At 47.8% G+C, this 13115-nt stretch overlaps 1 long non-coding RNA gene across 1 annotated transcript in view; it reads left to right on the forward strand.

Moving 5' to 3' along the window:
- Positions 1-1430: 1430 nt before the first annotated feature.
- LOC147011023 (uncharacterized) overlaps positions 1431-13115 on the forward strand; it is a 36228-nt gene continuing 24543 nt past the window's right edge. The window contains exon 1 of the long non-coding RNA XR_015052303.1: positions 1431-1515. This is a non-coding gene — a long non-coding RNA (uncharacterized LOC147011023). The remainder of the gene's footprint in view (positions 1516-13115) is intronic.

Here is a 13115-nt window from a genome sequence, read left to right on the forward strand (position 1 = left end):
CGAGGCGACGGTGCCGCTGTTGTAAAAAATACCTAACTAAAAAAATGAACCCACAGCGCACACATGAAATTCCCATGAGACATAAAGAATGGGACCCGAACTATAAACACAAACATCGAAATAACTGAACTGCGGGGGCTGCTGACTGTGTGCCAAAGGCTTCCAAATCCATAACAATATATTGTTTGTTTCCCCCCAAAGGGGAGACAAGACTATTGCTGTGTGTGTGTGTGTGTGTGTGCGCGCGCGCGCATGCGTGCGTGCATCTACGTCGATATGTTTTCGCTTTAAAAATGTTTTTTCTCTGCAGCCGCTTGGCTGATCGATGCAAAACTTTAAACATTGGAGTTTTTTTTATTGCTAATTCCTACGTCATAAGTCAAATGGTATGTCACTCATGTTGGATTAGGTAAAAAATTTGGACATCTTTTTCTCCAAAACCGCTTCACGAATAGAATTGAAACTTGTCATCTGTCATCAACTCCCCATGGGGAAAATCGGGTGACGGGGAGTGTTCCAACCATCATTGGTTGAATTGAAATTATTATCTGAAATGGCTGGAACTTCATATATCTGATCTCTGACCCGATCTGAGTGAATAATTAAATATATGACGTTCCTAACCCATGCCAAGAAACGACGTAACATAATGGGGTGCATGGATGATACGGGAAGATGGGTCATAATAGCAGTGGGCTGTAATGGTGGCGTGTTCAGTTGATGATGGTATTTGTGTTCAGAGTGAACGCGCGAGGTGAGAATATACACTCCACGAGTGCTGTGCTCATTGTCATTGAAATGCTTAAACAGTAAACAGCAACCAAGCAGAAACCTAATAATCAGACAGCCCTCCATATGACTGATCCCCACCTCCCAGGATTGATGTCAACACACTTTAACTATAAATACACAACACTGTACTCATGATCTTTTCAACCCCCATTCACCCTGCTCAAGTACACCCCTTTGCAGATTATTGTTTTCTCTCCTCTCCTTGCAACCAAATTTTCATGGGTTTTGTTCCATCTCCATTTGAATCCATTTTCCATAACTCTCCTTCTTAAGTTTGAGCTTCATCATATCACTTCAAGTCTGTTGTGTGTCATCTCCTGTGTTGTTTGTTCTCATCATTCTCTACACCAATTCCTCCTCTCTCCCTCTTTTGTTCGTCCATCCTGATGTTGTTGTGCTTGCCCCATTTCCAATGTGTTCATTGTGTTCTCGACTTTGTTTCCCAAAAAGGAAGATTGTGGAATTATTGTGGAACGTGGTGTACCCTCATTATTCTTTTCAGCGGGGCTGGCTTCTCCGTCGGTCATGAGGAGGTTTCGTTTTCAAGACAAAAACCGATTTAAACCCGAAATTGACCTGAAGAACGGAGAAAGATCCAAGTGTATCAAATAAAACAATAAACTTCACTGAAACAAATGAACGGATTTGGAAAAATCTTTTTTTTCTCGGAAAAACGTGAACACGATCAAGGGAAGAAAACAACATGTGAAAGTCTTCAATGAGGTGAGTGAGGCCTGTTGGGGGGAAATCTGTGTACGAAGTGTGAGGTTCATATTTATTTATTTATTTATTGTGTGGGGTTGGTGGAAGATCGTGTTGGATGAGGAACGGTCTCTTGAAAGGGAGTGAGGGGTTCGTGATAAACTATTGAGGCCTGTCCAAGCAGTTTGGCGATGTTGATGATTTTCCTCGTACTGTACTGTACTGTACTGTACTGTACTGTACTGTACTTTAATTCTCTTGAACTGTTTTCAGCCAATTTAATCATTTATCGATGTTTGAAACATGAAAGAATCAAGTATCATGAATATTGAATGTGTGTGTATCCTTGGTTGAAAGGCCTCGATCTTGATGGGATACATTTCCAAATGGGGTGAAGAACGTTTCAGTCCTTCCCTTCCTCTTTAATTTGCGATGACTGTCAGGACAGAGTCAGAGGTGATGACTGACTGATGGGGCAGAGACAGAGGCAATGACTGACTGATGGGGCAGAGACAGAGGCGATGACTGACTGACTGATGGGGCAGAGACAGAAGCGATGACTGACTGATGGGGCAGAGAGAGGCGATGACTGACTGATGGGGCAGAGCCAGAGGCAATGACTGACTGATGGGGCAGAGGCAGAGGCAATGACTGACTGACTGATGGGGCAGAGACAGAGGCGATGACTGACTGACTATTGGGGCAGAGACAGAGGCGATGACTGACCGATGGGGCAGAGACAGAGGTGATGACTGACTGGGGCAGAGCCAGAGGCAATGACTGACTGACTGATGGGGCAGAGACAGAGGCAATGACTGATGGGGCAGAGACAGAGGCAATGACTGATGGGGCAGAGACAGAGGCAATGACTGGGGCAGAGACAGAGGCAATGACTGATGGGGCAGAGGCAGAGGCAATGACTGATGGGGCAGAGGCAGAGGCAATGACTGATGCGGCAGAGGCAGAGGCGATGACTGACTGGAGCAGAGCCAGAGGCAATGACTGACTGACTGATGGGGCAGAGACAGAGGCGATGACTGACTGACTGATGCGGCAGAACCAGAGGCAATGACTGACTGACTGAATGATGGGGCAGAGACAGAGGTGATGACTGACCACATCATGGCATGTGTGAGCTGTGAGCTCCACTTCACCCATGAGGAAAACTAGTTACAAAAACAATCCAATTCTGACAAGTTTACATGTAAAAACACTTTATGATTTACTGTTTATTAAATTGCAGTAATTTGGAGCATCACCATCAATATGGGAATATTTCGCAACGGATTGATATCCACATTATGCATCACAAAGTTAAATGTGTGCTGTGTCACGTGATTGGGTTTTCGTATATCATGCCTCGCCCGCTAGGGGTGGTAAGACTGTGCTTCTGGTCGCGCAATAAAGCGGAGTAGATGCTGGCCCGCGTGCTTCTTGCGTCCCACCGCACCTCGTACACACTAGTTGGCTGACGAGGATGGGTGCATACGGACTTATGCCCGTTTTCGACGGGGACGACTTCGAATTGTTTTCGGAGCAATTGGAATGCTATTTCCACGTGAACGATGTGGTCGACGAGAGCAAGCAGAAGTCTATCTTGCTCGCTTCGCTTTCGCCGGAGCATTATCGGCTGCTGGGTGATTTAGTGGCACCGAACAGGCCCCGGGATGACGGGCTGGCGTTTCGGGACATTGTGGAGAAAATGAAAGCACACATGGCGGTTGAGCAGACTCGCGGGGATGTTCGAGCCATCACCGGCCACGCGGGGTCGCGAGCACCCCGGGACGCGCGCACGACCTTCGATGCGGGTCGGACGTCGCCGCGCGGCCACGCGTGCGGCGGGGTGACCCCGCGGACATGCTTGGGATGTGGAGGCGACACCTGCGCCGTGCATGCCCGTATAAAGGCAACGTGTGTTTGAATTGTCACAAGGTGGGTCATTTAGCGCGTGTGTGCCGTGGGGCGTCGGCCACCGTTAAAGTCGTGGACGGCGATGTGCGACGCGACTCGGGGCGGAACCAGCGGCCGTTGTTGAGCCTGTTTTCAGTTGGCCCGACGACGGCGCGCCTGATGACGGTGGAAGTCGAAGTGAACGAAACGCCTATCACGTTCCAGGTCGATACGGGAGCAGCGGTGTCGCTCATCGGCGAACAGACCGCGCGTAGACTCAACGGCTTGAAGCTTATCAGGTCAAACCTCACACTGTTCACGTACACCCGCAAGAAGATAACGCCAGTCGGGATGGCAGACGTGTCTGTGCGGTACCAAGGCCAGGTCGCCACGCTTCGGGTGTACGTCGTACGGGGGAGGGGGCCGTCTCTCCTCGGCCGAGATTGGATGACCCGCATCAGGCTAGACTGGGCCGCAGTTCACCTTGTGCAACCCGTGCCAAGCCAGTGGGAGGATCAGTTGGAGGAGATTCTTCAAAGACATCAAGGGTTGTTTAGAGACGACCTTGGAAAACTCAAGGGCATGGAGGCGAAACTCTTCTTGAAGGAGGGGGTGGTTCCTCGGTTTTGTAAACCGCGTCCGGTGCCGTATGCCCTGCGGGACAAGGTCAAGGGTGAACTGGATAGGCTGGAGGCCTGTGGAGTGATCGAACGGGTGTCATGCTCGGATTGGGCCACCCCGGTTGTCACGGTGCTGAAACGGAATGGAGACGTCCGATTGTGCTGGGACTTCAAATCCACAGTTAACCCGGGGCTCAGCGTGGAGCAATATCCATTGCCGTCAATCGATGAAATATATGCGCGATTGGCGGGGAGTCAATACTTCACGAAGCTAGACCTGCGTGATGCATATTTTCACCTGCTGATGGATCCCGGGAGTAGCGAGCTTTTAACAATCAACACGTGTCAAGGACTCTATCGATATACCCGACTCTGTTTTGGGATTGCTTCGGCCCCAGCTTTGTGGCAGAAAGCTATGGATCAGGTTTGCATTGGCCTGCCCGCTCAGACCTACCTGGGCGATGTACTCATTGCGGGGAAAACGGCGGACGAGCATCTGGCGAACATTGCCCGAGTGCTGACGAAGCTAGAAGCGTGCGGCCTGCGCTTAAACAGGGACAAGTGCGCGTTCTTCAAGCAGCGCTTGGAATACCACGGGCACATCATCACGCCGGAGGGGCTGTTGAAAGGTCCTCGGAAGGTGGAGGCGATTCAGCGCATGCCACCGCCTCGCGACAAGACGCAGCTGCGCTCGTTCATTGGCATGGCCCAGTATTACCAAAGGTTCGTGCGCGGGCTCAGCTCACAACTTGCGCCGTTGACGTGGTTGCTCAAGAAGGACGAGCGCTGGGTTTGGGTGCCTGCACACCAGGCGTTGTTCGACCGTGTCAAGCGGCTGCTCACAGAGGATACGGTCCTCGTGCACTACGAGCTTGCGCGTCCGCTCCTATTGGCATGTGACAGCTCTGCATATGGCATCGGGGCAGTGCTCTCCCACAGGATGGACGATGGTTCCGAGCGGCCTGTTTGTTTTGCATCCCGGACCCTGTCCACAGCAGAGCGTGGATATGCCCAGATTGAGCGTGAGGCTCTCAGCCTCGTCTGGGGTGTGCGGAGGTTTCATCAATATCTGCTGGGGCGGAATTTCACTTTACAGACAGATCACAAACCGCTTCAATCCATCCTGAGACCCGAACGCGGGGTGCCGGTGGTAGCAGCCGCGCGAATACAGCGGTGGTGTCTGTTTCTGGGTGCTTACGATTATGATATTCAGTTCCGAAGCACCGAGAAGCATGCTAACTGCGACGGGCTCTCACGCTTGCCGTGTGCGGAGGGTCCAGCTGCGTCTGAGTTGGGCGACCGGGTCGATGTGTTCACGCTGGACCAGGTCCAAAGCGGGCCGGTCACGGCCAGGCAGGTCGCGGTGGAGTCGGCTCGTGATCCGGTGCTTGCCCGTGTCGTCCAGGCGATTTCTACGGGGAATTGGAGCGATCTGCCTTCGACACCGGCATTTCAACCTTTCACGTCACGCGCAGCGGAGCTGTCGTTGGTCCAACGGTGCATAATGTGGGGAATGAGGACCGTGATTCCACCGAGGTTCAGGCAGCGGTGTTTGGAAGAACTGCATGTCAGTCACCTGGGCATCGTGAAGACCAAGAGTCTTGCTCGTAGCCTGTTGTGGTGGCCGGGGTTGGACAAAGACATTGAGCAGTTGGTTAAGCGTTGCGCCACGTGCCAGACAGATGCTGATAACCCGCGTCGAGCTTCGGGTCTCTGGCCTGTGCCAGACCGAGCTTGGCAGAGGGTCCATGTAGATTTTGCGGGACCGGTTAATGGCAAGATGTTTTTGATTGTGATTGATGCATTCTCTAAATGGCCGGAGGTTGTAGTAATGCAGCATACTTCAGCAAACATTACAGTAGAGAAGCTGCGGACGATCTTTGCTAATAAAGGGTTGCCGGAGATCCTGGTCTCTGATAATGGTCCGCAGTTGTTCGCGGGTGTATTTGATGAGTTTATGCGCCAGAATGGTATTCGACATCTAAGGTCCGCACCGTATCATCCTGAGACGAATGGCCAAGCTGAGTCGTTTGTCAAGATGTTGAAGCGGGCTTTGCGCAGGGGGGGTGTTGCACCTGTGCAGACGGTGGTCGATGTCTTTTTGCTCCATTACAGGAACGCAGTTCATCCTGTCACGGGTGATTCGCCTGCCATTCGTCTCTATGGACGGGCTTTGCGGTCCAGGCTGGATTTGCTGCGACCTGGAGGGTCGGGGAGTGGGGCAATGTCGCGTCCGACGCGGCTGCGCAGCTTCGAGGTGGGGCAGCGGGTGATGGTACGCGATTATTTCCACGGTTCCAAATGGGTGCCGGCGGTGGTCTCTGTGGTGCTGGGGCCGGCGAATTGCATGGTGCGGACTGATGGTGGGGATGTGTGGAAGCAGCACGTGGACCAGATGCATGATCGCTGTTCAGCGTCACCCCCCCACACCTCCCCGAGCCGAACGTTGCGGGGCCCCCACCGGTAGTCTCGCCCGCACCTGACGTATCGCCGGGGCTGGCTGGGCCGGCGCCGAGGGGGTCTTCGCCTGATGCCGTCCTGCCCGGGGACGTCGAGCAGGCTGGGCAGTCGGGGGTAGCTGGTGTTGCGGAAAGTGCGAGTCCGGCGAGGGTGTCACCTCGACCGAGCCGGGAGGCATCTGAGCCTGGACTGTCTGGTGGCGCTGCCCGTCCGAGGCGGGTCAGGGTGCGGCCGCGGTACTTGGAGGATTATGAGTGTTGATGGGTTTCCGATGGTCATGTTGTGATTATCCCTTCGTTATGTGATGGGTCATTTTACGGGGGGGGGGGGGGGGAGGAGTGTGCTGTGTCACGTGATTGGGTTTTCGTATATCATGCCTCGCCCGCTAGGGGTGGTAAGACTGTGCTTCTGGTCGCGCAATAAAGCAGAGTAGATGGTGGCCCGCGTGCTTCTTGCGTCCCACCGCACCTCGTACACACTTGTGTCACGTCCCACATCCTTCAATAACAAACATCCAGTAAAAGTGCATCCAAACAATCATTACCACTTTTTTTTATTTACTGCAACCACAAGTAAATTTTGGTCATCCAACTCCATCATAACTTCTCCCCTGGATCTGGTGCATGTCGGCTGTTTGTTCCCTGGAGGCAGTGTTCGTGGGTGTTGACGATTCATTCCCTGGTGGTGATCTGGTGGGTATCAGTTGTTTCTTTGCCAGAGGGGATCTTGGAAGGTATTGGCTGTTCCTTCCCTCGAGGGGATCTTGAGTCTTTGAGGACAAGTCTCAAATCAAGTTTCAAGTTTTTGAGGGTAAATCTCAAGTCACCAGAGTTTTACTTCAGTCTTCAACTTGTGTCACGTCCCACATTTACTTATCGTCGTGACCAAAAATATTGGCACTCTTGTACTTTTTTTTTCAAATAACTCGCATTTTTCTCCAATAAGTTGAAATTGACAAAAGTTTTTGGTCTCCACAATTCTTTATTTCACTGTTTATATCACAGTCACACTTTCACTCTGTCTCTCCGAAAGGACAGTTTTGAATAGGGTGCATCAAACGCCCCCTTTTTTGCGAAAGTTTGAAAAACATAACGTCGAAAGGACAGATGTGTTCGAATACATGAAAAAACATTTCTCATTTTTTTTCAGAATTTTCGGTCATCATCTTGGGGGTCCACATCGGGGTCAAAGTTCAGGCACGCAGCTCCTGCGCATTATTCAGAATAAGTGTTATTTTTCACTGTATAGTGAAATCTGGTGGTGAAATAATACTGACATATCGATGTCAGATGATTTTAGCTCCTTTAATGATGTTCCAGTGATATGGAGCCAATCAAATATTCTGGGAAATTTGCCAAAGAAGCGGGAAACTGGTGATTTTCCCAGAAAAAAAAAACAACAAAATAGTAACAAATGCCTCGGTTCTGTCAAATTCACGGCTTTATTACCCAGAATTATGTGTATTCATATCAAGGTACTCATAGAAAATCATTAATGATCAAGTTTCAAGCGTTTCCGGAGATTCGGATTCTCTTTCCTGTCATTCTCAGTGACTTGTTGCACATTCTGAAAGTGTTCTTCAGACCTCGTTGCACCGAGACAGTCCGTTCTGAGTTTTCTTCGACGTTCAGCCGCATCATTCGTTACATTGAGTGCTTTGGTTTTAGATTTTGAATCAATATAAAAGTGTTGTGCACTCACTCACTTCATAAGTTAAGAATGAATCGTCCAGTTCAAGTTCTTGGAACACAAACCAAGAATCAACCGAGACAAAGTCAGATAGGGAAGATGTCAAGTGAATGTCCTTGGGAAAGTGAGGCTTTCCTAACTCTGTACCAAAGCGTGCAGGCAATAGTCCAAGTTCCTTTGTCCAAACTGTCCAAATCATCCAAGCTTTTACATTCATGATCTGCCATCTGTCAAATTCTCTGATAAAACACAATTTCCGGGGAAAAAATACCATTTTCCGGGAAACTGCCAACAAATTACAAGCCAACCGTGTTACCAACATCACCAAAGGAGCAGTACATTGATATGTCAGAATTATTTCACCACCAGACACAAGTTTTGATCACAATACAGTGAAAAAAACACTTATTCTGAAAAATGCGCAGGAGCTGCGTGCCTGAACTTTGACCCCAATGTGGACCCCCAAGATGATGACTGAAAATTCGGAAAAAAAAGATGTTTTTTCATGTATTCGAACACATCTGTCATGTCGCCATTATGTTTTTCAAACTTTCGCAAAAAAGCGAGCGTTTGATGCACCCTAACCCTCACTCTCCCACATCCCCAGGAACACATCTGGCTGCGGCTTCCCTTCCACTCCCACCTCATGTTTACACGTGTGTTATACCGTCCACCAAACTGTAATGACTTGAATGGGGTATCAGTTGAAACCTGTTATGGATGAGTGGGTGTTCGATTTCCCTAAAACAGGAGCTGAAGTTCTTGGACCTAATGTTTGGCGTGATAACGTTAAAATGTACGAATTAACGCAAATAATGCGCCAGAAGGATGATAAGAAGTATGCTGAACTTCTTAACCGTATGCGTGAAGGCAATCAAACAAAGGATGAAATGAAATTGCTGAACACCCGACTCGTCAAACCAGGCGAATGTATCAACGTACCGCACGTCTGTTGTTTAAATGCCAGTGTGAACGAACACAACCAAACTCTGTTCGACATCGTTGTCGCTGAAGGTGCTGAAAACACTATCATTGCTGCCCAGCATCTGTCTGTTCATTCGGACAGCTTCGGTGAAAGGAACTTGCGCCAATTTCTGAACAGTGTTAAAGCTTCAGAAATGTGTGCCGGTCTGCAACGTGTGCTTCCTGTTGTCGTCGGTCAGCAGTATGAAATCTCCGTGAACTTGTCTGTGGACGATGGACTCATGAATGGTTCTGCTTGTGTGATATTGAAATTGGACTTTGTACGTCAAGAATCACAAGTCAAGAACATCCCAGATATTTTATAGGTCGATTTCCACGATCCTCGATTCGGTGCGAAACAGAGAGCTGCCTTCAAAGGATATTATAAAGAAGGTCTACATCAGTCTTGGATTCCAATATTTGCTGTTCGCAGAGAATTCAATTACAATCACTTCCGACGAGCACGGATTCAGATACCATTACGCCAATCCGCCTCAAAAACTGTGCACAAATGCCAGGGTGAATCCAAAGAAGAAATTGTGACCGACCACACATACAAAGTCTCTCAGCCTCATTCACATTATGTCGCCTTCAGTCGGGTCACGAAGCTGCAGGGACTCCACATTCTGAACATGCACAGAAAGATGAGATTAGTGGACAGAAAGACCGTTTATCAAGACACTGCCACATCAGAAGGGAAATTCATAAACGTGGACAAAAAGGTTCAAGAGGAAATGAAGTGATTGCGGCAACCTTTGAACAGACTGAAGTTGTGTTATACGCCAGTGTACAGTCATCAACTCGGTGTCAATGTCGTATTTCACAATACACGATTTTTGCATAGTCATTTCGCCGATCTCTCATCTGACCCGCATTTCACTTCTGCCGACGTGGTATGCTGTGCTGAAACGAGACTTTCTGTGTCCGATACCAATACCCTGTTTTCAATGCCGGATTTCGAGTTGAATAGATTCGATCAGCAGTATTCCAACTCTGAACGTAGGCCACCCCACGGTTTAGCCTTGTATACCAAGGATCACATCACCGTTCCCGACAACAGCAGTATCTGTACGGCGGATTATGAATGGTTCCATTCGCGTCTTCAATCACCATTTGGAAAGTTTAAAATTATCTGCTTCTACTGCTCACCAAGGACAACATGGGCAGAATTCCAGCAACACGCACTCATCGAATTCATTTCACTCGTCAAAAAAAGAGGATCCAGTCCTACTACTTGGTGATTTCAACCAACTTGCAGAAACACCGTTCGTTACGGTCTTGCGACAGCAGTGCGGCCTCAGACAAATTATCAACGTCCCCACCACGATATACGGCTCCCGTCTTGACCTCCTCTTCACAAATATTTCTGCTGATCTTCTGTCGTCGGGAGTGATCGACACATGTTGGAGCGACCACCGGCTTCTTTGGTGCAACGTTAAAAAAATGAAACCATCACGACCAACGTCAATTTTCAACTGAAAAATCATCAATTTACATCATATTAACTTGGAATTTGAACAGAATTTGCGTCGTCCATCACTGAATTTGGAAACCAACTATGAGGTCAAAGGTCAACTCGAGGTCAAACTTTTAAAATTATCAATTTCAATCTGAAAAATAATTAATTTTTTATCCGATTGACCTGAGCCTTGATTAAGATTGTCAATTTTAATGTCAATGAAATGGACAATTTGATGTATCCAAGGTAACCTTTGGAGAGGGGTGGATTTTGCAAGTATCGTGCTCTGCATGACATCTTGATCTTGTCTTGTTTGTTACTTGCAAAATCGAAGATTTTTCAAGTATACTCGTCAGTCGATTTTGTTATTCTGTTGGGTCGCCGAAATAAGTGACCCTTATTGTTAGTAATTCTGTCTGGTTGTTTGGATGCTTGTTCGTTTGTCATCAGCATCATTGGTAGTAAACGTGGGCCGATTTTGACCAAACTCAGGTGGTAGGTACATCTTATGACCTAGTGCTTTGGAAATTGTGATGGTTGCTCGGGACACTTTGGTTCCCCAGCAACAGCCGAAAAACCTTCAAAATCGGTACCGTTCACGCGAAATCAATTCCGAAAGCCAATATCCCATGTAGGCTTATGAAATTTGGCATGCATCATCTACAGGTGATGCTCCACCAAATAGATTCTGGTTTTTGTGATATATGGAATAGTTTACCCGCAGCGCCCCCTACAAATGGGGTATGCCCTAAAATTGGTGAAAATTGAAGGCCCCCTCGCGACCAGGTGAGTGCATCGATCCGAATGAAACTTTGCAGGTTCATAGCACGCAATGAGTACTACAACTTTGCCTCAGGACATATTGACCGATATTCCTTAGGTCAGGGGTCAGAGGGCAAAAATCGATAATATGCGAGAGCTGGAGGTGCCTTGCGCCAAATGCTACTACTCCTCGGGTTATGGTCAGATGGTCATGAAAATTCACACTAATCATCTGGAATTCATTGTGCACAAACGATCGAGCCGGATTTTCGATTTATATCTTTGTTCACCCACAGCACCCCCTCGAACTTTGGGGATTTCCGATATTAAACCGCATTTTCGGTACTTTTCATTCAAATTGATACCGAGTAGTTATCAGTAGATGGAACTCAATGAGATTTGGTATGCATAATCTTAAGGTGATTCTCTATCTGCTTTATGACATCCATTTTTTTTTTCCAAATATATCTTGTAGTTTCCAAATGGTGACCCTCGCAACTTGGGTGTCCGAGGGCCATTGAGCATTCTGGCTGAAAATTCAAAGTACAAAGTACCAAGACGGTTGAACCGAATCAAATGAATCTTAACATGCTTATGGACCGTAATGAGTAGTACAACTTTGCTCATTTGCATAATGACCTATCTCGAGTAGGTCAGGGGTCAAAGGTCAAGAAGTGCATTTTTCGGGCGAAATTACCATTCAAGGCACCCTTGCTCCTACACAGATTAACCGATACGAATGAAAGTTCACAGGTATATTGCACTCAATAAGTACTACAACTTTGTTTCAGGACATATTGACCTATCTCGCTCGGTCAGGGGTCAAAGGTCAATGAGTGCATTTTTTGGGCAAAATGACCATTCAAATCCCCCTTGCTCCTACAAGGGTTAACCGATTCGATTGCAATTTTGTAAGTACTTAGTACTAGATTAACTCAGATCAGGGGTCAAAGGTCATCGGATGCTCGGCGACCCATGGCCGCCTCCCGGCTTGTCTGTCTCTCTGTTTCTTTGTTTGTCTCTGTCTATCACCGGCAGGTCACAATTTTAAACTGATCCTCATGAAACTTCACCACATAGTTTGTTTCACAATCAAACCAAACATGGTAGAGTTCGTCATAAGGAAGAAGCCGATTATTTTTCAGGTCAAAAAGTCAACAGAGGCACAAGGTCAACAACTGAGGTGAGATTTCTAAAATTCTCATTTTTCATCCGATTGACTTGAAATTTGAAGATGATTTATATTTCAGGTCACTGAATTCAACCACCAATTATTTTTGAGGTCAACATTAGCACAAGGTCAACAACTAAGCTGGTATTTCTAAAATCCTCAATTTTCACCGGATTGATTTGAAATTTGAAGAGGATTTATATTTCAGGTCACTGAATTCAACCAGCCAATTATTTTTGAGGTCAACATGGACCAAAAGGTCACCATCGGCCAAAGGTCAACAACTAAACTAGAATGTCTAAAATACTCACTTTTAATCCCATTAACTTGAAAAGGATTTGCATGTCAACAAAGGCCAAATTTATTTCCTCTCATCACAACTCCCCCTCTTCCCAACCCCTAAAATGTTGCACCTCCCCCCTTCCTGCTCCCTTCTTCACCATACCACTACCAAGTCTCATCCATCCCCTCTCCCATAGCTCTCCTGCCTCTTGGCCGTGCCTGCTCTCATCGTCTCTGCTTCCCTCTCACCCCTCTCTCTCAAAGCAACCTTCACACTCTTTCCCCCTCCAAACTTCCCTCTCACCATCCTCAAAAACTCCCCTCA

Source organism: Eptatretus burgeri, chromosome 16, assembly GCF_056783735.1.
Source record: "Eptatretus burgeri isolate ZD-2024b chromosome 16, Ebu_testis_v1, whole genome shotgun sequence".
NCBI classification, from domain to species: Eukaryota; Metazoa; Chordata; class Myxini; order Myxiniformes; family Myxinidae; genus Eptatretus; species Eptatretus burgeri.